General features: G+C 44.0%; 1 protein-coding gene and 1 long non-coding RNA gene across 2 annotated transcripts in view; one reads left to right on the top strand and one right to left on the bottom strand.

Moving 5' to 3' along the window:
- Nucleotides 1–26,821, bottom strand: part of GRHL2 (grainyhead like transcription factor 2) — a 481,294-nt gene that overhangs the window by 264,915 nt on the left and 189,558 nt on the right. The gene's annotated exons all lie outside the window — the stretch shown is intronic.
- LOC146830957 (uncharacterized) overlaps nucleotides 19,101–26,821 on the top strand; it is a 36,452-nt gene continuing 28,731 nt past the window's right edge. The window contains exon 1 of the long non-coding RNA XR_014961501.1: nucleotides 19,101–19,157. This is a non-coding gene — a long non-coding RNA (uncharacterized LOC146830957). The remainder of the gene's footprint in view (nucleotides 19,158–26,821) is intronic.

Below are 26,821 nucleotides of genomic sequence, written 5' to 3' on the forward strand. Positions count from 1 at the left end.
AATAGGTCTGTGAATTCCAGCGATGATTGGCTTTCATGGATGTCCGAAGGCCAATAGTTAAAATCGCCAATTATCATAATATTAGCATGGCTAATGGCTAATTGGGCGATAGAGTCGCTGAAAAGTTTAGGGAAAAGGGGCATATGATCAGGCGGTCTGTAAACAAGAATACAAGTAAAAGATAACTTGGGAGAGGTAAATTTTAAAGCCAGGTAGTCAGTATTGGGGATCGGGGTTACGGCAATCTCGGAGAAGGTGTGGGTCGAGCGAATGATAGCTGCCACCCCACCACCGGACTTCCCTGCAGGCCGGGTTAGCTTGAATGATGTAATATCCCGAAGGGATTGCTGCAAGGATATCAGGGGCCGAAGTTTCTGAGATCCAGGTTTCAGTTAAGAGGAGGACATCAATAGAACTCTGATGCAGTAGCTGAAAGATCTCAAGCTGATTGCTGATAAGTGAACGGGTGTTAAGATAGTAGATAAGTAAAGAGGAGGTGGTCTGCTGTATTGGAGAAGAAGGATTGGGGGGAGAGCCCAGTGACGGAAAACCAGAGGGAACAAAAATGTCACATGCCTGGGCCATGCTAGCAGCGCGGGCAGGTATAGGTCCTGAGGTTTTGAGTCTCAGGAGCTCAGAGGAGGAATAAGAATACAATTGGGCATTACGACAGGGCCCTGGGCCTGGTCGGCCGCGGACGGGCGCAGACGGGCTTGACTTGTGCGCGACTTCGGCGCGAAGTCGGCGCTCCCGCTGCGCTCGTCCGCTGCGCTTCCTCCATGCTACCATTAAATACTAGGGGGCGAGGGAACACTAGACCGCTAACCTGCGAAAGTTACGTGCAGGGCGGAAGTGGTGTCACGAGCGGAAGTGACGCTCCTCGAACTGACCCTCCGCACAAACGGCACAAGCCGGGGCGGAACGGGGTCACGAGGGGATGAGAGTACAGGTGAGTACAGAGGAATGTTTTTTAAAATGCTTTTCAGCGTGCTCAGTTAAAAAAATAACTGCAACAAAAGACACAAATAATAATAAACAGCATCCACAACAGCGCAATAACACGCAGCCTAACTCGCCGCGATTGTCAAAGGGCCTGGGAGCAAGAGTCTCACAATATATACTCGGCAGGCTCAGCAACACTAGACCGCTAACCTGCGAAAGTTACGTGCAGGGCGGAAGTGGTGTCACGAGCGGAAGTGACGCTCCTCGAACTGACCCTCCGCACAAACGGCACAAGCCGGGGCGGAACGGGTTCACGAGGGGATGAGAGTACAGGTGAGTACAGAGGAATGTTTTTTAAAATGCTTTTCAGCGTGCTCAGTTAAAAAAATAACTGCAACAAAAGACACAAATAATAATAAACAGCATCCACAACAGCGCAATAACACGCAGCCTAACTCGCCGCGATTGTCAAAGGGCCTGGGAGCAAGAGTCTCACAATATATACTCGGCAGGCTCAGCAACACTAGACCGCTAACCTGCGAAAGTTACGTGCAGGGCGGAAGTGGTGTCACGAGCGGAAGTGACGCTCCTCGAACTGACCCTCCGCACAAACGGCACAAGCCGGGGCGGAACGGGGTCACGAGGGGATGAGAGTACAGGTGAGTACAGAGTAATGTTTTTTAAAATGCTTTTCAGCGTGCTCAGTTAAAAAAATAACTGCAACAAAAGACACAAATAATAATAAACAGCATCCACAACAGCGCAATAACACGCAGCCTAACTCGCCGCGATTGTCAAAGGGCCTGGGAGCAAGAGTCTCACAATATATACTCGGCAGGCTCAGCAACACTAGACCGCTAACCTGCGAAAGTTACGTGCAGGGCGGAAGTGGTGTCACGAGCGGAAGTGACGCTCCTCGAACTGACCCTCCGCACAAACGGCACAAGCCGGGGCGGAACGGGGTCACGAGGGGATGAGAGTACAGGTGAGTACAGAGGAATGTTTTTTTAAATGCTTTTCAGCGTGCTCAGTTAAAAAAATAACTGCAACAAAAGACACAAATAATAATAAACAGCATCCACAACAGCGCAATAACACGCAGCCTAACTCGCCGCGATTGTCCCCTACGCTTACAACCAACTGCTTTCCTAATGAATGTGATAAATGTGAGGCAGGCATATTTATGTCCCTAGATGAATACTTGGGCATAATTAGATTATCCATGGCCTTGTTATGCACACTATCTGCAGATAGCCCTACGCCCGTCAACCCAGTACCACCCTCCCCCCCTCTCAGGCAGACGGGCAATGTCCAGTCAATTATTAGCTTCAAGTGTGCTAAAAGGTGAAAATCTATTAAATGTAGGTAAACCAAAATGTGGCTGAGGTAGCACTCCTGATTTAATTCTACATAGCTCCTGATCCCCTCCCATGTTGGGTGAGGGTCTTAGATGTCTATAGAAGAAGCCGAGGGGTAAAAGTGATACAATCTTTATGCAGGTATGTAGCTGTTCTTTCCAGAGAGGTTCGGGCCCAGTTAGGATTCTTAAAATTAATAATAATGCAGTCACCATGCAATGATTTTCTTGAGGGCCCGATCCAGTTCACTCTTCTAGTCAAGAGTATGTGGTCAGCACGACCCACAGGAAAACCACAATTTTGGTTTAACCAGTGCACCACTTCATTTTTTAAAGTGTCATGCTTTTCCTTTTGGCCTTACTCTAGTGGTGGTACGTTTGCCAAAACTGCCACGTATGGACAGCATTCTGGGGGTAAGTTAATCGGCAAATCAGCTCGTCCCTCTTGCTCCTCCCTCTCCTTGGGTTTATTAGGGGCCTGTGCTGACTCTACACTTACAATCCTGTCCCCTCTGTTATGGCAGGGATATTTACTCTGTGTCGCTTTCTGTCTGGAGCCTATTGAGGTTGTATTGGCAACAACATGGGCGCTTGGTTGTTGATACCTTGGCCCTCGCCGTTTCTGCTAAGGCTATTGGAGTTGCTGGGAATACTAGATAATGTATTTGCTGTAGCATTGGTTATACCTAGTTTAGGATGCTCATAATGTCCTCCCATGGCCCATTCACATTCTCCCTTGGGTGGTCACTGATATGTTTAGTATGTTTCTAAGTTTAGTGACTTCTCCGTTAAGTTTATCTAGTTTATCATGTAGTGGTTTAATAGATACCTCCAATTTTTGTGTCAGAAAAGCTACAATATAATTAGCTTGCTCGTCGGACAGGGGTCCTGGGTCGGGGAGTTTCTCAAATGCCTTGATAATAGAATTCGGTAGAGGGCCTTTTTTACTTTTACTAATGGTCCCTGTTTTCGCTTGGCTTTTCGCTTGGCTTTTCCTACAGCTCCTTTTCCTTTTCGGGGTTGGTGGACCGCTAGGAGATGGTGATCACAGTATCTCAGATGGCAAAGGTAAATCTGGATCAGAAACAGAGGTCTCAGAATTCGCAAGGGGGGTGAATTTTTGCTCGTTACTTAGGGTGGCCTCTACTTCCGACCCCGCTATTTCCTCTATCACTGTACCTACACCTAGTGAGAGGCGGCGCTTCGCCCTGTCTATTTCAACATTAATGGCGCTGACCCCCTTTACAAGGTAGGCATCAATAGTAGAGCAAGATGAGTCAGCTGCAGTTTTAGGGTTTTTTAGTAATATACGTTTCGGCATCCTTATAATTAGTAATATGCCACAAGATCCAAGAACAAGGACAGCAAATGAGACCTGAATTATTCCCTGCAGTGTTCAGATTACGATCAGTACAACCTCTGAGAACTAAATGCCAACTGAATAAAATGCAAAATACATACAATTATATCACAGGGCCTAAGGTAGAAAATTACGGTAATAGTACCATAAAGTGCTAAGTGCCAGTGATGTAAAATGCATAAAGTGCAAAAGGCTGCCAGATGCAAAAGATACAGGTACTATGGCCGAAAGGCCAAGGATAAAAGGAAGGCTGGGCACAAATATAAATGGTAAAACCTATACAATCGGATTAAAAAACAACCAACTCATGTTAAACATCTGAATATATGTACTGTTATTAAACGATCCAAACACACTTCACGAAATACTGGTGGGCTGCACAAACCTTAGTTTAGTCTCTTGACTATCTTGTTTATTGGTTGACCAAGTATAAGAAAATTATATAATAATAATAATAATAACACAGTCTCTAAAGAGAGGAGTACTCACACTACCGACTTAAAAGGGATGTGGTACTACATTGATTGTCTCACCGCTATTCAGTCCTTTGAAGGAATTGAAAGTATTCTGCAAGGGCGGCGCTCAGTTCACTCTATGAAGTTATTCTGGCTATTGCCCGGGCACGAAATTCAAAGGTCATATGAAGTGGCCCTGCCCTGCCACGGTCTGGCGCAGACGGGCCTGTCCTTTTCGGGGTCGGTGGACCGCTAGGAGATGGTGATCGCAGTATCTCAGATGGCAAAGGTAAATCTGGATCAGAAACATTGGTCCCAGAATTCGCAAGGGGGGTGAATTCTTGCTCATTACTTAGGGTGACTACGGGAGAGCGTGTGCCTCTGGGAAATGTAGTTGTTGGGCCGTTCCCCTCACGGCCAGGGATTGAAGAGACCAGCCGTTCAGCTCACGGCGGCAGTGGAGGCTGCACGACAATGCCCCAAGTCCGGTAAGAACTATACCAGTTTCGTAGGTTTCTGATGTACTGGAGCTGACTCCGAACCAACCCCATCGGTATTGCAGAGGTCTCATCCCGCCATGTTACGGTCCCCACCCCAGCCCTACCGTGTGCTTTGATACATTCCTGAGATCCACAAAGGTAAGACTGAGCCTGAAGCACTGGGTAAATCTGCTGTAACACTCTTCTGTGAGCCGGTGAGTGCCGGGGACCATGGGCTGGAGGAATCGACGCTCGGAGTTAACGGTTGGGACCCAGAGGCGTAAAACAAAACAGCAAGGCTTCTGGGTAATCCCAGACTGCAGGTCAGCCACTCCTCCAAATGTTGCCTTTGTGAAAGTTAACATGTAAAACCCCTCATTGCTGTATTTTTCACAATGTAAATCCCCTGCCTATTGTATTTGGCACAGAGCTCATAAGGTGAACCCAGGTCAAACAGGATTACTTTAGAAGCAATCCCAGAGTCATTGGATGATCATCCAACTACTCTAGAAGTCATTTTCTCATCCTCAGACATCATCAAGCTCTTGTAGTCATCAGGAGAGTTTAAAAACTCAGCTTGATCATTTCAGGATGACTTGAAAATAACTATCTGATTACTTCACAGGATGTGCTTGCTCTTGATGACTTGAGGATGATTGGAAAATGAGTATCTGACGATTTTACAAGCACAGTTGTATTCATTAAGATACAATTGTTTCTCTTGATTTACTGATTACTTTAAGAACATACTCTCAATTAGGGTGTCATTTTTGTCCTAAAAGTTAAACCTGTTGCGTTATTTTCAGAACTATTTGCTAATTACTGTTCGATGAGAACATTTAAATATCACATTTAATTTCTAGTATATGTAAATATGCATAAAATTTGCTTTAGAAAGCCGTCTGTAAGAAGAGTCACAAGTTAATTTTTCGTCTTTTCAGTACTGTCTTGAGTATGGGTAAAAACAAGAATCCATTGTGAAAAATAGCAATACATATTAATAATGATGAAAATCTGGCACTAAAGGGAGGGATAATGGAATTAGGCAGCACTGGAGTACAAGATTCAGACGACATTATGCATTAGGGAAATATAAATTATACTGTGAAATATGTAACTAAAATAGACATATGCTTCATATCATGGTAGCTGCCCTTTTACTTTAGTGGAGTGTGAATGAACGACTTAGGACAACCAATCAAGTTCGGAAAGTGTTAAGCAAAAGCAGGCCAGTAAAGTGGCCGTTTATCACAGTGAGTAACAATGTCAGGTGCTGTGAGATTCCTTTGGTATTAGGGTCAGCTCTCCCTTGTCTGGGGCCTACCCCACATCTCCTGATCAGACCCCAAATCCCACATCCTGCTCCATAAGACACCCATCCTCCTCAGCAAAGTTGCTTTCTCTGAGCCACCCACCCTCGTTATTACAGAGGTTGAGTCCAGTGCTTTAAATGGGGAAGAATGGTGCAGGTACTCATTTAAATGTGGTGGGTGGGTGGTGCTAGGTGCGGGACTAGGGGCAAGAAATGCCGATAAGTATTGACTTTTACAGTAGTTGCAGCACCTACTAAAATGAGAAATGCGTTGTTACACAAAACGAAACTCAAACACAATGATATTTTAACACGTTCTTGTTTTGTAATATTTGCAGTTAAACTGTTATTTGCTGTTGCTTGGTACTAAACTATATAATCTTGAGCGTGCACACACACATAAAGAAACAAGCAGACGTGCACACACAAAGCATTCCACACGTTTCCTTTTATATACCTCCCAAGAATCTCGAATCTCTCTCCCTCTCTCTCGCTTTTCTCTCACACAAGTCAAAAACATACACAGGCAAACACACAAGACTCAGGTGGGATTAGAGACACTTTTACCTGTTTACCTCCCATGACTTTCTTAATTGCGCTGTCACCTGGCTGCCTCGATTCCTGTGTTTGCAACACAGAGTGATGGTGAACACAGGGGCATCATGCAAATGTGCCCGCGCTGAATAGTTCAGCGGGGGCTCAGCTCAGGTCTACAGAAGGGCCTTGACTGTTCACCAGCATTTAGCAGCCAATGCGCCTACCCTTTCCTTAGTACCAGCACTCTTCTCGGCAGTGAAGAAGTGCCGGTACTCATAGTGATAAAAATAAGAAGTGCTGGTACTCAGTACCTGTGAGTACCAGCCCATTTAGTGCACTGAGTCCCTATACCACTCTATGCACAGTCACCCACAATACAGTGCACTCTCAAGGGTTGAGCGTCCTGCAGGTCAGTGTGCAGGTGGATTCCACTCTCTCTCGGCGAACTTGGGAAAAGCCAGGTATTTTCATATCCCTTTCTGGAGGGGAAACGGTTAAGAGTTCGGCGCAAAAGGTAAACCTTCTGTATGAATATAAAGTGTACTCCAGTGCTTATGAAAAATATATTCTTTCAATACATACTGACTGTTCGTAGTGTTGTTCTCTAAAGTATATATATATTTTTTTTGCATTGAATAACAGGATTCGGATTGTCATTAGTATTGCGCTTCTAGCATCCGCGGTAAAACAATTTCTCTAAATCCAGGGCTTTAAGTGGGCCAGGTCCTACCAGTGAAAGCAGGCTCCGAGACGGGTCGCTATCGGGCTCTCCATTTTCGCCCTCACTCTATGAATGGGAAAAAATCTTAACTCAGCAGTTCATTGTTTTTGGTGTAACTTTTATCTTTTTGCAGTTCTATATTGCAAAACTCTAAGTACTTTAAATGAGCACCAACAAGGACACGTGCATTTTGTTTTTGGTTGGCATCGGCAATTAAGTGATTTTTCCCAAAAACACAGAGGTGCTTATTTACAAGCCCTTTGCAACGCTGGTACGTCACTTTTAATACGGCAAAAAGTGATGTACTGGCAGCACAAGGGGCTTGTAAATAAGCCCCAGGATCAGATGTTGAGCCACGGTGAGGATTCAAACGTGTTTCCTCAGCTCCAAAGTTGGTAGCTGTAGCCATTACGCCACAACCTCTCGGGCAAGAACTAAAGCATTTTCAATAGTATATACAACGACGCCCTAGTTGTATGTATGCATGTAGTATATTTATCTTATGCAACGAACAACCTTTGACAAAGCCAATAGTCCTGGCCCGTTGTAGGTGTAATGTGCCTAGTTGTATTATATATGTGGAGGCAATAACAGAAGCATCGAAATACCAGTCGGGCGGCACAGTATGCTGAGCACAGATTTCTTTTTAGCATAAATGTCTTAAGGCACATTCTTGGCCACGTCCCTTTGAGAGACCCCCCAGTTTTTTCATCCCACTAAAAGCATTGTTTAAATCATCTAAAAAGTTCCACTTAACATTCAATGCTCTCCTACAGCACAGATGGTGCCCCCTGCCTGACTCTAACCTCCAGCGTATTTGTATGTTTTTTATTTGTCTGTTTGGACATCTGCATGTTTTAAGCAACATCATGTTGCACTCTGGGATTTGGAGTTTAGTATCAATATAAGACAAAAAGTGAAACTAAAAACCTCAGACTTCTGCACAAATCACCCTGTCCACGTTTCGGGCGTGCATTCTGAGACTTATAGTCCTGATTGTAAATTGAGAGAAACATTACTACAAATCCCAGAATGCACAGCAAAACGTCTGAACTGGGCAAGGTTATGGTACTCACGGATAGAAATTTTAAGTATCTCAGTAGATTCTTGCATGCCAGCTTGCAATCTCATTTTCTTGCAACAGCTGTTTAAAAATCTGTGGGGTTCGCATTTATAAACAAAACGTAAAATGTTGGTTGAAGTATTGTTGGCACGTACTTCCGGTGGCGCCAGAAGTGACGTCATTTAGAATCGCCGTGTGGCTTAGGTCAGCAAGGTTAAGTAGGGTTTTTACAAGAGCGGGCATGTTGCTTCCTCAACTTCTTTTTGGAGAGTATTGCAGCTTTTTCTTCAAGGCTTCCTGCCGTTTGCTTTTTGGTGTAGGGAGAAACCTTTATCGGGACAGGAGCAAGAGATCGGATTGCTGGCTTCTCAGGTAATTGACGGACTTGTGTTTTACTTTTCGATGGTTCAGGAAGGTCTCTTTTTGTTTAAATCAGCCCTCGAATGAAAAATGCTTACAGCAGCAAAAGCTGCCCTTTGATAATTCTTAAGCACTGTCTGGGCCTACAATTAAAGGACAAGGAAACTTACAAAAATAAAAAAATATTTTTGAAGGACCTAACTCCGTGTAAACCTTTACAGAGACCTACACAAACATTAAAGCCGACCGTGAACTTCTAACCAGTGGCGTAAAAGTAATTTTCTGTTTGTTGGCGCCACGCACATACGGTCAAAGACCTGTGTCAACCTGTTTCACTTTCCTATCCCCTTTTTAAGATGACGATTTCTACTTTTAGCTCTACCTCTCTGTACATTTTATACTATCTCCTTCACTCGTTTTCAACTCATTATCTATATTTCCCCTTACTTCTAGGGGCATATTGTAGGCCCCTGCAGCCCCATCTCCATTTGGGATTCTCTGTAAGTGCTGCGCTTTATTTGAAAAGCCCGCCTTTTAAATGCAGCCAAATAATGTACTTGTCTATTTGGTGTGAAAGCGGTCCAGTAATTTAATTGTTGAGGCATAGTTTTATTTTTAGAAAAATGTGGTTACCTGTATGTATTGTGGGATGGATGGTGAACGAACCTCACGCAGCTTGTTTGGTATGTGGAAAGTCGTTAAAACAACGCGCGCTGCCAGTTCCCATTTCAATTAGAAACAACGAGGTTGCGTTTCTTTGGGATCCTGGGTTTAGCTTGACTTCACTAGAATGCTAAATTGTGAAGTTGTTCCTGGCAGACATTATAAGGAATGTAAGGGTGTTCTCAGCGCCTGGGAAGGTGTCATATCACATTGCCTTATTAAGTAAACCAACTATGCCTTCAGTGAAAAATGCTTCTTGTGAAACTGTTATGATAATTTCACTATCGGAGGGGGGGGGGGGGGCTCAGTAACAAATGCAATACAGGCAGGGGTTAAATTCAGATATTTCATAGGAACTGTCGTGGTCGAATCATTTTACTTGTCGGATTTTGTGTAACTCCTTGACATTTGTACTCTGAAATGATACCTATAAATGTGTAAACAAAAAAAAATACTGCGTATTATCTCACGTTTGTTGTAAGATGAACGTCTAGATTGTAATCTTTCTCTGCTCTGCAGAGCTTCACTAACATCTATCAGGACTGAGAAGACACTTCTTTCTTACCCCAGTATGGTGTTTTTTTACGGAAATCTAAAAAAAGATTCTGTCGTTTTGCAACTTGTCAACAAAGGAAGTGTAGTGAGTTTTTAAAGCTTTTTCAGTATGTCTAGCAGGCCATATTCTTTTCTCATTTATTTTCTGTCTGCCCCTCTACCTTTCTACGTCCTTCACACGCTTGCTTTATTTTCCTCATTCCTTCTCTCCATTGTCATTTCTCCAACACAACTTTACCTTGTTACTTGTTACTCCGTTATCAATGCGCTACCTCGTTTCCACTCCTCTATATGCAAATTAACGTTCTTTCTTTTCTTTCCTTTCCTTCCTCACCCCTTCCCTGTTTCTTCTTTCCTTCCTCCCTCCATCCCTTTTCCTTACTCACTCCCTCCCATGTTTAAGGGTCATACACCTATTATTAAATAATACATACTCCTGTTTGAGGGCTCGAGGAACCAAAAAAATAATATCATAAATCGAACATCTCTTAGTGTCCTTCCTCACGGCTACTTGTTTTTCAGTTCAGACTCAAGTATTTCATTAGGGAACTTTTACAGGACCCGCCACGTAATCAATTGTCACCATGGATCCCCTTATAACTGTGACCGCTCTCTCAAGTAACCCTCTCAAATAGTCCTCACAAGAAACCAGTGTTCACCCGGGAACCGCAGTTTTCCAGAAGAGCCTGATAAAGGTAAGTGCTGGAAAAGCACCCATACTTTTGAGGGTACGAATACCAATTCACAGTGATTTGCTGCTCCCGGGATACTCTTTCTTAGATTCAATTCTGGGCACTGGAATTTTCCCTCTAGCTTGTATAACCCTTGTGCATTTGCAAAAAGGGGTCTTGCCATAATGTGCCCATAAACCCAGGTTTCATATGGAGCATGCTCACACAGGTCTCATGGGAGTATTTGTGTCTTTACTGTATGTACAATATGTTTTAATATTAGATATGAAATCCCCAGAGCTCTAAACTAATGGCGCTTTATGCGTAATATACAACTTCTTCTTCCAGTTAGCAAAACGCCAAGGTAAAGAAATTTGCTGAGTCCCCATAACTGTTGGCGGTTTAGGTACCATTTAAACTTAACGGTGATATCAGCACATTTACAATCAATCTTTTTAAGATTACTGTAAGACATTGATTGAAAAACAACTAGTCTAGGCAGTAATACGTTTTTGGAAAACCCTGGGATTCTGTGACACCTGAACCAGGTTGTGTGCTCAAAGCAAACCCTGGGATTCTGTGACACCTGAACCAGGTTGTGTGCTCAAAGCAGACATTCCTAAGGGACACCCAGAAATGTTGGGGGCAAGACCTAAGTAGGCAGGAGATAGTGAGGAATGTAGTGTTTCGCCCATCCAGTGTAGAAAAATTCACAGGGACAAAAACAGATGAATTGAGCGAATGGTTAAAGGGCTTGCAGGGAAAAGAAAGAGAATCACAAACAATTGATGTGGCAAAATGAAATACACACACACACATACAACACACAAAGGCACATACGGAGACAGAGCGCATACATTAAGACAGAGTGCACACAATGAGACAGAAACACACACAGATCCAGAGACACACACAGACCAAGAAACACATCCAAAGACCCACACACAAAGTCGTACATACAGAGATGCAGAGACAGAACTGAACACACAGAGACACACACAGAAACAGATGCCCAGTTAGAGACATACAGACAGAGACGTACAGACACCGAGGTACAGACAGAGACGCACAGACAGAGGTGCACAAACAGAAACGCACTGACAAATGCAGAGTGGAGCTGCAGGGGCTCTTAGAAGGGGTGAAACAACAGCGAGTTGAATACTCTGCTAAAAGAGTTTCCATTGATTTAAGGCTGAAAATTAATGATTATGAGTAAAATAAAGTGCCGCAAAAATGCCGCTAAATTTCCATATTTGTGCCGCTAAATTTCCATATTTGTGCCGCTAAATTTGCGAATCCATGCCGCTATATCCTGGGGGGTCTGTCTAAATAATTCCACTGAGTACTCTTGGTTGTTAGGCAGTGATGAGGGGATGTACCGTAGTATTTTCCCAATACCCTTGTGTACATTAACTCCAATTCGAAGTTGTCATAAAATCATACTACAGTAATGCATAATAATTCTGAAGATGTTAGCAAATCATCCAGTGGTTGTAAACAGTAACCATGAGGTTGTCCTGAAATCATCCGGTAGTATTTCAAACTCATCCTGCACTTGTCAGTTAGTATTCCTTGAGATACAAGATCATCACGCATTTTTAGGCCTCGGCTAGCGATGGCTGCGCTTGCGCAGTCTCGCTCGCGAGATTTAATGACTTTAAGAAAAGGGGCTTGCACCCGCCCCTGTTCTCCATTGGCTGGCCTCTTAAATGCTGGCCAGCCACTGGAGAAGAGGTCCAGTCACTCCGATTATGCCCCGTCCTTTTCGGATCGGGGGGCGTGTTATTTGCGCAAAGTCTCAGGGAGGAGACAACAGCAAAACACGCCCCCAAATCCGAAAAGGACGCTCCCTTTCTCCGAGGCATTTTCTGCTGTGCCTCGGAGAAAGGCGGTGGTGTCTTCCGGGTCCCTCGGCTTGTTTTGCTTATTTCACTGTTGTATCGTTCTTTTCCATTTCTCAGTCTCGCTCCTGCCTACACTCCGTCGCTGTTTCTTGTTCTTTCTTTTTTTCTGCCGATTTATATAGCGCGAAATCGATCCGAAGGTATTGGAGCGCTTTACATAGGCACTAGTTACGTTACACAATGACATTCATTTTTTTGGTATGCACGGGGAGATTAAGTATCACAGTCGACCCCGAGGCTCGAACCTTCGTTTTCCAGCTCCAAAAGTCAGCAGTCTAGTATCAAGATCACATCCTCTCCCAATTATTTGTATGATCTCTTTGCATTCCAAGATTAAAACGCGCATCTCGGAATCAAAACACATGAATGCGCAAGGCTGAAGTTAATCCAGGCTGATTTGCACACACGCGGGAAGTTGAGAAATTCAAGTTTCACAGACAAGTCAGTACGCAGGATTTCACCGTGCGCACGCGCACCTGAGCAAACTAGGCGTCTAGATAAGGAGCTTAAACCAACTGAACACCGGTAGAAAACGTGTTCGGTGCCAACCCTACTCGTAGCAGGCTTGTGCGACAGTCAAAGCACGGTACTCGGGCTTCAGTTTTATGGGTACCGTCTTTTTTATCAACAGTCTTTCCCCCAATCATCCGAGCCAGGTTCGCCCTTCTTCTATTTCCACTGACCACTCTAGTACCCGCCTACCTACCAGTATTGACACTTCCCGGCTGCCTTACTCACACGCCTTTGTCCCTCTTTCAGTCTTTAATAAAGTTTTCGGGTGTTGAAGCTTTCTTTTCTGCCAAGATGGCGCAGTACGATCTCGCCACGAAGATCGCACACTTCCTGGATCGGCACCTTGTTTTCCCGCTACTGGAGTTTCTCTCAGTTAAAGAGGTCAGAGAAGGGAGGGAACGGGATCTAAAAGTGTAATGCAGGGCTCGTGGCCGCTGTGCACGTGCTTAGCGGCCCAAAGCCCCTGCCTCGCCATCTGACTGTCTCTATAGACGATGATGCAGCGTGTAGCTGTAGGCAGCTCACCCTTACAACAGGCGCTCAAATGTGTTGTCCACCTCGTTCAATCTGCAAGAGTCGCATCTCAAGAGATACTTCGCATAGTCGAGTCATTTGTATAACGTTCACTCCGTGCCCAATATGTAATTTAGGATCATGTTATAAAATCAATTGTGTATATATAGTCGAGGGAACACTATTGGATTGAAAGTCCGCATATTAAAGGTTAGATTCGTATGTAACTCAGGGAAATTGTAGGGCTAGTTTTCTTCTACTCAGAAGTAGGATTTTGTTTCATTTATGTTTACGTCACGCCGATTGCGTTATTTCTAGGCTGCTCAATATTTTAACCAGATCGTTTTTGTTGTTAAATATTTTTGTTAAAGCTTCAAATGATTGTTTATAAAGTAGATGTAAATAGGCATATTCATATCGTCGCTTTTACACCCCCCACCCTTAACTCCGATATAAAGAAATAGCCATAATTATGTCGTCTACACAGAGGTCCAAATTGCCCTGCCAAGGTCGGGCCCACAGAAAATGCTATTCTCCGAGTTATGTCAGATTGTTCTATTATCTCAGTTTACAAAATACAAAAACAATGTCAGGAGCAATGCCAATAGCTCTAACTTTAACAATGCCGAGACCATTGCATTGTAAATGCTTGTTAATTAAAGTAATCAGGACACCATCCTGGAGTAATTCACACTCATCCTGCAGTTGTCAATTAGTATTCTTGGAGTTGTAAAGGATCATCACGCATTTTTAATTGAAGTAATCAGGACACCATCCTGGAGTACTTCACACTCATCCTGCAGTTGTCAATTAGTATTCTTGGAGTTGTAAAGGATCATCACGCATTTTTAATTGAAGTAATCAGGACACCATCCTGGAGTAGTTTTTGTGATTACAGTAAGAGTCATCTCATTTAAATATTTCTCCCTGTGGGCAGACTTCAGGATGGCTTGGGATGACTTCCCCAGATAATTACAGGAATAGCCTGGCTGAAGTCATCGGATGACCCTAGAATGAGTCCAGGATGATCTTCCTTTTTGACGTGGGAATCCTCTTCATTTGGGGGTTGGCAAGCAGTTCAGTGTGAAACCCTTTGGTGTGTACTTGTCAAAGAGTTTCCCGTGTGACACTCCTTGCTACTGTATTGGCCGTGGGGTAAGACCGTTCAAGGCTCCTTCCTTGTATTTGACATGGGGGCTGGGTTAGCATTGTTCCAATCAGTCATGAGCAGGGATAGCACAACTATTTTCAACCAAATGCTTATAGGGAAGAGTGACATGTGGGAAGAGCCACAGCTCTCCTCTTAATTCTGATTCTTGTGGACATATTTCTGGAGATAACATAACCCCTTTGAGAGCGCTACGCAGTCGAGCCAGGCCTAAAGGTCGATGCAACAAAAAAAGAGAGTTTGTTAGAGGGAGAATAACCAACACAACCAACATCCTCAACTACTAATGGGTAATCTGTGGGAATCCATGTTAGAAGATCCTCGTCTACAGGATTTAACGAAGTGTAAAAGCAATCCACCCATAGAGGACTAGTGGATTTAGCATATGCTTTAACAAAAAATAATTCAGATGTACTGCCTTTTGTCATAACCTTATATAATAAACACAAGGATAGGACGTGGCTAACTGCCAGAGCTCCCGACTTTGGGAGTGGGGAAACAGGTTCGAGTCTCAGACACTGATAACAGAGCTCAAGCAAGGAAAGTTAATTACAAAAAAGAAATGAAGAGGAAAAGAAAGAGAGAGAGGGCTGGAAGGAAGAGTGAAATGAAGGGCATATGAAAATAAAGAAGAGACTGACGAGAAGGAAGGGTGAAAAGGATGAAAGGATGGCCGCAAGGGTGAATGGACTGATGGATGTAAGGATGAAACAATATTTGAATGGGTGAGAGAAAGAAAGTGGCTGGAATGATAAAAGTCTGGATGAATGGGTGAATGGATGACTGGTCGCCTGGATGGAGGTGTGAAAGGATGGATTGATAAAAGGAGGGTGAATTGGTGGATGGATGAAGAAGAATGAATGGATGAATGGATGGATGGGTAAAAGGATGTATGAATGTTTAGAAGTGTGAGAGGAAGGATGGATGGATGGAAAACTAATAATGAAAGGGTGGATGGATGGATGGTGAAAGAATGGATGAAAGTATGAAAAGATGGATAGATGAATATTTACATAAAAGGCATAAATATAAACAGAAGGGTTTAATAAGGGAACTCATCTAGAGTCGCTAGGGCTTACTCGCTTCGCTCACCCAATGACATACGAGGTATAGATCAAAGTGGGGGCATTTTAATTTTGCTGGCTACCCCCTTGGCGCTCGATACCTGCGGGCTACGTTCGAGTTGTATAAAAAGATAGGCAGCTGCAGTAGTTATCTTTTTTTTGTTTCCTTCTCCGGCCTTCAACGCCGTAATCCCGCCTAAGCGTGGAGCCCTTTGCTGTGGATAAAAGAACCCTCAGTACACCCCCGGCTGCCTTTAAACTCACTGCAGTCCTCGGTAATTGCTTGACCTTTGACCCCTGCCATCCTCTTACTCTTAGCAGCTGAGGCCTGAACCAAAGATGCGCGCCGCCATGTTGGACTGTTGATGCCGTCTGATATGTGTACTCACTCACAGACAAATATTACTTCACTCAGCTGGATATTTCTCGCCGAAGAAGAGGACGACCTTTGTCTCGGAAACGTCTGTCAGTTCCTGGCCCTGGTCTGTCATTTAATACTGGAGCACTCAAATCTCTAGAAATACCTAAACCTAGGATTTATTTTTCAACACAGCACTACATGTCACTCAAATTAATGAGCACAGGAAGCCTCATCAAACTAGAGAGAAGCTTTGGCAGCTAACCCGAGCTGCAAAATGTCATCCATTCTTGAGAGGAATGGCCCCTGAGAAAAGGGGCTTCTGAAGTGAGGTTAAAGTTCAGACTAGAGATGAAGTATTGGAGAGTTAGGGGCATATCAGCAACAACTGGCGATAATTATCGCTAAGTGCACTTAGCGCTAGGATAATTATCGCCGGCTAGCGTGGATTTTTATCGCTGAGATAGCGTGCTATTAGCAACACTTATCTCAAAAGCGATAAAAATCCTAGCGCTAACTGCCTAACGTGAGATTATCGCTGGAAACCCAGCGATAATCTCACATAGTGTGGCGTTAGCTTGCTGATAGGGACTCACAGATTTAGCCATGATGTCCACCTTCCATAGGATATCATGGCTAAGTCAGTCCTGAAGCAGGCGTAAGGAAAGTAGCGATAACAGCGGTTATCGCTACTTTTCCTGCCGCTATGCTTCAGAGCGTGGGGCTTGATGATAGGAGAAATGTCGATAAGTTTTTATCGCCAGCTTGATGATATGCCCCTTAAATCATTCTGCTTTTGGGAATTAGTGGTACAAGCATGGGACTAGGCAGAATCCCACTAACTTGAGTAGATAAAACCGATAGTAGGACTGGTAGCGGCAGCCCTGACATTGCACCAACCGCAGAGGCCGCAGCAGCGGGATTTCTGTGGCCAGTGACGAGATTTTCGAGGACGACAGCAAGGAAATAATAATCTATCCCACCACAGCTCATACCACCTTCACCCTACTGGGGGTAGATCCAGACCTAGGAAACACAGGCGGCCATCTATGGTGCCAACTGCAGTGTCTGCGCTACTCATAAGACTGAAAAGAGACAAGGCGACCAAAAAGATACTGGGGCAGAAAAGGTGTTAAACCAGGGCACCCAAAAATGTTTGAGATGACCCTGGTTCCCTTGCAAAGACCCTTACCCAATACTACAGCAGGAGGTAGTGCCAGGTAGATCACCCGGACAGCAAATGAAATACAACTGCTCATGCTACCTTCAGGTAGTGCTTAATTTGTCAAGAAATAAGTGCCGGGTCCCATGTCAGGATCCCACATCAGCTTGCACCACCCAATCCCCCTGCCAGTGATGGTAGCAATAGGGGTGGGCGGAATTTGCGGAATTAACCTTCGCAAATTATCGCGAGAATGTTTAAAATTATCGCAAACAAGCAGAAATATCGCGAAGATGCGGAAGTTTTTTTCCGGCATGTTCGCGAGATTTTCTGCATGGTTGCGGGTCGCCAACTTACCCATGTGGTTGCTTGCGGGCGCGGCCATCTTGTTTTGAGTTGTTCTTGCGGTGCATGATCGCGAGAAGAAAGACGTGATCGCGCAACGCATGACGTCACTGCGGGCGCGAACTGTCGCGAGACAGCGCAAATGGCTAAAAACAATACAACATCTCATGGAGAACGCGACCGGATCAAGAAAACTTGTCGGCGAACGCAGGGATTCAGGTAAGGCGATCGCGCGCGCGCGAGAATGTATTATTTTACAGCGCGAGCAAGAAACAAATTATCGCCAAGCTGCGGAAACCGGAATTTTTGACATTTTCGCGCTCTCCGCGGAACGCAAAAATGTCAAATTATCGCAATTTCCGCGAACGGAACGAAATTTTTGCCCAGGCCTAGGTAGCAACACAACCACTAACCATAACACTCCTCCAAGTGCAACAATGCAGACTAATCCAGGCCTCCCAAAGCTATAAAAATGGTCTGGGCGGCGGATATTAGTAATTTTAAAAGTATATTGAATAAATAAATAACTGTGGTTGTGTTCAACTCTTAATTAACAGCGCCACCACGGGGCAGACTGCCATATGTGCCAGTGCTGACAATTAAATTCCGGTGTTGAAAATTAAGTGCTAATGCTGAACACCGGAACCACCAGCTCAAATTAAGCACTGCCTACAGGCGACCCTGCAAAGACCTTTACCCAGTACTATAGCAGGATTTAGTGCCAGGTAGATCATTGGGACAGCAAATGAAATCCGATTGCTAATGGCACCTGGAGGGCATTAAGTGTAGTCAAAAGTACTGATAGCAAGTGAGACTTCAGAGATTCCTTTTGGCAATGATCATCCATTTAACATGGTGAGGCCAGGGAAACGGTACATGACCTATAGTATATATCTACCATGAGGAAGTTTTTCTTAGTCTATTAGAGCAGGTAGAGGGAAGGGTGGCATGCAATAAATGTGTTTTCTCAGTGTAAGGAACTGCTTATCCTCAATGTTGACGAATTGCCATTTCCCCAAGACTGTATTGTGACAATGTCCCTAACTCAGGGCAGACTGGTAAGTTTTTGGAGATTGCCTCCATCATGTACCAACAACCTTTTTTCCATGTCCTGAGCAAGTCAAAGGTAAAGGGGAAAATTGCAAAATATACCAGCAGTGGCCTCATTCCCAGAGCAAGAGAGAGAAATGAAGTAAAGGGAGAAGGGAAGTGAAAGCCGTGGGGGCCCCTCTGCTAAGGCAGAGGAGTGCCACCACACTGCTTTATGCAGTGTAAAAAAAGGAAAAATAAAAACGATAATAACTTGAGGTTATTATCATTTTAGATTTCCCCGTTGTGGAGTCTTTGTGGGGCAGGGCTGCTCTCAGAGCAGGGGGAGGAGTGGTTCGCACTCCGTATGTGAGCATGAGGGCTTGGCTGGCCCTCTCGGGCCGCCCAAAATAGTAATGCGCACACTTCATGTTCTCCATGCAGCCTGCGTGGAGAATATGGCAACCCCTCCAGCCCCTGGCTGAGCGCCGTGTCAATGCATTGCAGCGTTGTGATTGGCTGCTGGGAGCCTGGGAGCCCTGGTGCTTCCTGCTTCCTGTCTCCCCCAAGACGGCAGAAAGAGGACGTAGGGGAGGTGGCGGCCATTCCAGCTGGCCAGCGGGGAGGTAAATGATTTATTTTTTAACCTATTTTCCCCGACTCCGCCACACTGCTGCTTCCAGGCAGGCACCACCACTGAGTGAAAGATAGCAATACAGTGACAAATGTAGAAGGGGGATAATAAAGAATCTGCAAGAGTAAGATTAAGAGATAAGGAATATAGGGTGGTCGAAGAAAGTGGGATGGAGTGGAATCAAAAAAGGCAGCCTTAGTATTCAGCAACCCTGGCATTCAGCCGCAGCAGGTTTCTAAACAAAACTTTGGGCTGCAGCAGTTATGTTTCTACAAACTAAGCATCGTGAGTCGTTCCAGCAAGTTATTCCCCACTTTTTGTGGCAAACCCCTACATACAGTGGCAATATGCATGATGATGTCATCAGTGCTGATATATTTAGAAGCAACTTTGAAATGAGGGCCTGTGTTTCTGCGCTGTGATCAAGATGTATAAAGCCATTTTGAAACTGCTAATAGGGCAAGTCGAGAAAGTGCAGGGTTTGTAACCACAAAATGTTTTTTTTTCTGTTTTACTAAATCCATTTAGCAAGTTTGAAAACCCTTTGAAAAATGTGGTTTCCGATCCATTCCAAAAGCAATTAGGAGGGATTGGGAAAGGGGCATACCTTCCTAATTGAGAGTTACAATGGTTGATCAGTTAGTAACTGATTTACAAAGGGGAAGGTGTTCCCTGGAGACCTATTAGTACATAGGCCTTCTGATGTGACCTATTAGTACATAGGTCTTCTGATGCGATCTATTAGTACATAGGTCTTCTGATGCGATCTATTAGTACATAGGTCTTCTGATGTGACCTATTAGTACATAGGTCTTCTGATGCGACCTATTAGTACATAGATCTTCTGATGCGATCTATTAGTACATAGGTCTTCTGGTGCGACCTATTAGTACATAGGTCTTCTGATGCGACCTATTAGTACATAGGTCTTCTGATGCGACCTATTAGTACATAGGTCTTCTGATGCGACCTATTAGTACATTGGTCTTCTGATGTGGCCTATTAGTACATAGGTCTTCTGATGCGACCTATTAGTACATAGGTCTTCTGATGCGACCTATTAGTACATAGGTCTTCTGATGCGACCTATTAGTACATAGGTCTTCTGATGCGACTTATTAGTACATAGGTGGCACCTCAAAATCAGAGACAAGATGCAAAAAGTCGGTGAGCAATTTTCAAACACTTTTTTGTGACTTTTCTCTTACTAGATCGGCCCTTAGTTTGTAAATAGCACATTGGACTTTGTGCTATTGAAACACGTGTAATTTCAAGTGTTTAATGAAAGCTTGCTTGAAGTTATTTTGCTGATTGCCATGTCGAATATATATTTTTTCCAAAGAATCATTCAGAAATATCTTCTGGCATTATTTCTCGTTAATTCTGAAAATAAATATCTTCAGGTAATCATTCAGGGAAGTGCTGAATAGCTGGTCACCTAAGGACAGGGAAGCAGTGTTAAAAGAGCAAGTGTTACATTTATTACAAGACCTTAGTTAGAAAAGGTCACATTGTAACAATGTCACTGAAATGTGCTCTGCAGCTCGTTCTTGCTTCTCTCAGGTTATCCACTTGCTGGGGATGTTACTCCCTGCTTAGCCTGCCTATCCTGTTGTTATTGTCATTATTAAGCTATGGTGAACACGTAAGGCCTGACTTTCGAAATTAAATTCGTGCTTTGAAATGCCGCCACCTTGATTCATAGAATAAGTATCAGAAGCAGCTTCGAAGAGCAAGGTGCACTTATTCCTGTGAAAAATCCCCAGGCAAGTATGGTGGATTTCCTGCCTATGTAAATGTAGAGTTTGGGGCGGGAGGGGCTGGGGCCCTGAAAAATGCATTCAACACTCAGAGTATAAATCTATGTGTATTCACCACCATTTAGGAGGAGTGACATAAGCACACATTGGTTTAAGTACAAAAAGCACAATGAAACCACCAGTGATTGCAGTGCTGTGACGACAGGCAGGTTGCAAAGATGCTTGATTCTGGAAAAGATCTGGTCACACCTGAAGAAGGCTGGGGTCCAGCAACACTTGGAAGAAGACAGACCAGTCTAGAAGTACTACAAATCCAGAGTCTCCAGTCCAAGCACACTTGTGCTTGATGGAGACTGAAGCCTAAAATGTTGCTAGGCAAGTACAACGTAACTGTTCGGGCAAGTTTAAACAGTTGCATTGAGCCCAGCAGCCTACAAGAGCTACCTTAGAGAGAGATAGAAAATGTCCTTTCCTCTAGTCCTGTTGCTTTCTTTGCAACCTCTGAGGCCAGGAGTAGCAAAGGAAGTGTCAGGGGTCACAAATAGCAACCCAGGAGTTGCTGCTGCGACCTCTAGTGATCCTTAAATGACATCCATCCCATGATGCAGTGGGTGGATCAGCGTTTCCGGCACTGAAAGCTCCATTTTAATACAGCCACCACATTATTCGCAATTTCTTTAAAAAGAAAAATAGTGCCACGTATTGATGTATTGATTTGTTTTCTGAAAACGAAAAATGAATCTCCTGCAGTATCCGAGCCAGTGTCTTGGGTCAATCTGCTTCTCCTGATAGTATCTCTCATTGCATCATTTCCGTCTTCTGGAGCAGGGAGTGATCGCTGGTGAATCCAGACTCATGCATACGCAGCCGAGAGCAGCATGCGCTGTCCCAGCCACCACTGTACCTCGCACTGCTGTTTTTCGCCTGCTCCTGCCAACCCTACTACAGCCAAACCAAAGGGGATGATGGACAGAGTGTTGAACATTGCAAGCACTCACCCCCAGTCAACTGATCTGGGTTTAATCCATCATCATTCTTTAGCTCACTCCGCCATCCCGGTTCAGACATGGCCATATGCAAATCCGTCTGACCCTGTGCCTCATGGGAACAGTCCAGCTCGAACTGCCAAGCCATGTCTTCCCTGGACCGGAAACAAGCATCCTGGGACCGGTTTCTGGCTAATCAGCCGTCATCAGCCAGGCTAGCTTGAATCCAGTGGCAAAGTGAGCAAGGGACCCACGTCTGGGCATACCCTGCCAACTTAGGGCGAACAAAGCAAAACCAAAGGGGATGATGGACGGAGTGTTGAACATTGCAAGCACTCACCCCCAGTCAACTGATCTGGGTTTAATCTGATGACGGCTGATTAGAATGATGATGGATTAAACCCAGATCAGTTGACTGGGGGTGAGTGCTTGCAATGTTCAACACTCCGTCCATCATCCCCTTTGGTTTTGCTTTTTTGGATTGGTGGGAGCGGCCTCTATCAGTGCTCACAAGAGCACTGGAGGACTTTGCTTTCTCTAACCCAGTTGTCTTAACACAGCTGGGTTAGAATGGTTTAAAGGGCGCATATGTGACTGGCCGTCGCCAAAGAGACATGCGCACTTTAAAAAAGAGCAAAGGCAGCCCACCCTCCTCCCTGCTGCTGCTGCTGTTCAGCAGGCCCCACCTCATCCTGCCACTCCGTTCTGGATGGCGAGACAAAAAATAAAATGGTAATGAATTATCTCCATTACCATTTTATTTTTCCATCTCTGGGGTAATTTCAATGGGGAGACGCTCCTCCACTGTAACGGAGAAGCCGCCCTTGTGAAAATGTAAGACATCTATTTGTACCACCTTCTGATATGGATATAAAGTCATCTTATGTACTACAGGAAGTTACATCTGCACTGAAAGAAACATCAGTGTTAAAATCCCCTCCTGCTCACACTCTGTCTCTGGAGGCTACAGCTGCCACATTGTTCTGTTATTCCTGAGCAGGAGTGAACACGATCGCCCGAGGCCCGCTCAACTCTGGGTGTGTACAACACGATATAATTGGGGCCTCTTATTGTTTTTGGCCCTTAAACTGGGACAGCCAAGGAAAACATTCCCTTGTTTGTGTCAGAATACTCTAGTGCTTTCGGTTACCGGAACCATAGCAAACACTCTCCCAGAAATGCAGAATTCAGGTCCCACCCTTGGACTCAAAGTTTATGCAATGTTAGATCCACCATTTTGAACAAGTGGCTACTATATGTGGTGACGTGGACCTTAGATCCTTGAGACCAGACTTCTAATCATCTCTTTCACTCTTCAATAAACAAGTGTGTGCTTTGGTGCATATCCTTCCTCTCCCACTGCCTCAATCTATAAATCTGGGTAATGTACAAATGCACACAGTAACTGCACAGTTACTACTCTCCCAACTACATGCTAGCTTTCGTATCGAATGCGCCGTGACTTGAGAGTGCGCCATGCAGTGCAGGATTGGACACAACATGATTGATATGCTCGCAGGTAGGTTTTGGTGAATTTCTGATGGTGGATTTGCCGCACCAATAAGGTGCCAGAGACAATTTATCATAATTTTCGACAAGATAAAATTAATTTCTGACAAGGGACAATGTAACTGTCGAATAAACCTCCTTATTCCTGCAGCTGCTTCTCTGAAATGAACTGGTGAATCTGTGTCCATCACTGGAGAGGGCCCTGGTGATGCTCATCAAAAGTTCAACCAACAATCCCCGGTCTTTGGTCCACAAATCACCCACACCACTAGATCTATTGTTTGCTGGTTACTGTCCTGGCAATAACTGGGCTCCACAGGTTGTCATTTGGTAAAGGCCATGCCTCAGTTCTGGAATTCTATGTCCCAACACGAGGCTTCCTTTGGTTGGTCAATTCGGGTGTAATTAAAAACACTCAGACGGATCACATAAAGTGAGCAAGAGAAGTTTTAATATAAGGTACGGCCTAAACCATGCGTTCAGATGTAGACCTGTGGTAGCAGTCACTATTTTTAGGAGAGGTAATGGTTATTTTTTCACTAGAATTTTAAAAGAATATCCCGTTTCAACTCGTAGTTAGCAACAATAGCTAAAGTCTGTAAAGAAAGCACTTAATACAAAAGAACAAAGTAAAACAACAACAAAATCACAAAAAACATGCCAGCTCAAAACAAAACAACTACAACATATTGCAGCACAGCAAAATCACAATAACAACACAACCACACTCCAAGAAATTAACATTACAAAAACCACAATAACATAACACAATATTGCAACACAGAAACAACACAAAAGCACCATGAACCAACGCAACACACCAAAATAACAAAATTTAACAACTACAAACAGTTCAAAACAGCAAAACATCTCAACACAGAGGCCCAATATAACTACATAAAAACACCAACCTAACAGAGAGACATACCGCACAAAGCCACAACACAACAATGCAACACAAAGCAGACAAAACGACGCAACACAATAATAAGACAAAGCACAATAGAATAAATAATAACAAAATAGCCACTACATAACATAACATTAAAACACAATAATCACACCATCACAATAGCAACATAAATTACTATTCAACAACACAACAATTCAATAACAGTACAACTCAAAGATGCACCTAAAACCAACACAAGCCTCAGTACAGTAGCACACCAACACAACAACAAATGGCACTATAAACATAAAGCCATGAAACCACTGAACTACAGTACAACACAAACAGGCATGGACAAAATCAATAGACCTGCCTATGGGAAGTATTGGCATTGTCATTGTTTATTTAACCATGTTGTAGAGCATGGCAGTTGCTATGCAGCATAGCTAAATGTAAACATAACAGCGTTATGATGTGGCCAGCACTTTTTTATTGCTTGTGGGCTGGTGGGCGGGAGGGAACACGGCACTTTATTTTTATTGTGGGATGGTAGGCAACATGGAGCTAGGTAGCACAGAGGGCGGGTAAGGGCTCAACACGGATGGATAATGGAGGGTATGGTGGGAAACGAGTGATATGATGCCAACTGTGTCTGCATCTTTTTTTGTTACGGCGATTGGGGGGGACTATGGACAATGGAGGGAGGGGCAACACAGACAATGGAGGGCGGCAACGCGGGGTGTAGCAACAAGAACAATACAAGGACAAACCGTGAATGGGGAGAAACAACACAGACAATGGTAGGCTAACAAGCAACACAGACAATGGAAGACGGGAGAGCCGGTGGAGCATGCAGGAGGGAAAAGTGCACGAGGGAGAGAGCTGAAAAACACAATCTTGTACTTTGCTTCAACACAAAGGAAAAAATAGTGCCTAAAAGTGAGCAGTGGAAGGACACAAGGAATGCGTCCATGTCCAGGGGAGGTACAAACACAAAAAGAAGTAGGAAGCCTACTGCAGCTGACCAATACGAATCAAGCAAATTATAGTGACAATGAAGCCAACCAATGGTAATCAATGGGTGGCCTCTATGCCCACTGTTAGAAAACAATCTGTCTAGCATGAGACAGCACATGTGCTGTCTTAAGTGAGACCTAAAAAATAACACAAAACATTTTGCTCACATACATGTCACCATGCTTTTCCTGAGAACTGTATGAAGGTAAAACATGTCAATAAACTTTAAACACAACTTCTAATTCCGACGAGTACTGAATGAAAAATAGCCCTCATTGGAATGATAGTGTAACTTCAGATCAAGGCCTTAATTTTCATACTTGCAAGAAAGAGGCAAGATTTGTTGCAAATTTAAAACAAGTTAAGAAAAAAAAAGACAATGTGAAACACGAATTTTTCAAATCCTTAAAACAGCATCTATCTGAGAACAGAAAGGCAGAAAGAAATCTGTCATGTACCAGTTACAGTGTAAGCTAAAGTATAGATATGCTGTCCGAGGTCTGATGTAGTCAGGACTGTTAACCTGATTGATTTTTCTGCTGTCTGAGGCCTGAGGGTTTGTCATCACCCCACTGTCTGAAGCATGGGTTTCATGGCTTCGTATTATCTTGTCAAGGGATGGTACATCTGTTTCCAGAGCCTACGGCTGCTAGGTTTAGGAAGGCTGAGAGATAGCTCTGTTGTCTGTGTCCTGAACCTGTAAGTTCTAGGTAGATTCACAGGTAGCTCTGCTGCCTAAAGAAAAAGTGAAAAATCTATGTACCCTGAGAGATCAAACCATTGTCATAACCCAAAAGATAGGCCCTTTGAGCAACCTGAGCCACAGCTCTGCTGTTTAAAAATGAACACCTGTAATATGTGGTATCTGAAGCTATCTCTGATATGTGATACCTATGAGGTCTTAGTCTCCTGAAGGATAGATCCACAGTCACAAACCAGAGTATGCAAATATGTGTAACTTGAGATATAGTGCTGCTGTCTAAGGCCTCACCCTGTGAGGTCAGCACAATCCTAGAGTCTTGTCTACTGCCAAGTGCTTGTTATGTCTTGTCTCTTGTTCCGCAGCCAACTCACAATTTACATAATCACTTAATTAATGTTTTCACTCATATCCCAACCTATATACTAAGTTATAGACTACGTACAACACTTTTCAAATAATAAAACTTGAGGAAAAAGTTCACACGAGGCAGACAGCTACATTTTCCTTTATAATACCTCTCACATTACTATTCTCAAAGCGTTTTCTCCCAAACATTAACTGCTTGGGGCAGCCTGCTTCTGTGAGGTCTGTCCTAACTGGGCCTGGTCATAGTAATCAGTGCTTAATTTGTAAAAACATAAGTGCTGTGGCCCTCTCCAGGAGGCATTGCAACTTAAACCACCCATTGCCCCTGCCACCATTGGCAATAACAGTACCAGCACTTACTCCTTACAAGTCTGACAATTAAGACCATCCCAGGCCCCCCCAACTTTAAGAATGGCTTAGTCG

Source organism: Triturus cristatus, chromosome 5_1 (genome assembly GCF_964204655.1).
Source record: "Triturus cristatus chromosome 5_1, aTriCri1.1, whole genome shotgun sequence".
In the NCBI taxonomy this organism is placed as follows: Eukaryota; Metazoa; Chordata; class Amphibia; order Caudata; family Salamandridae; genus Triturus; species Triturus cristatus.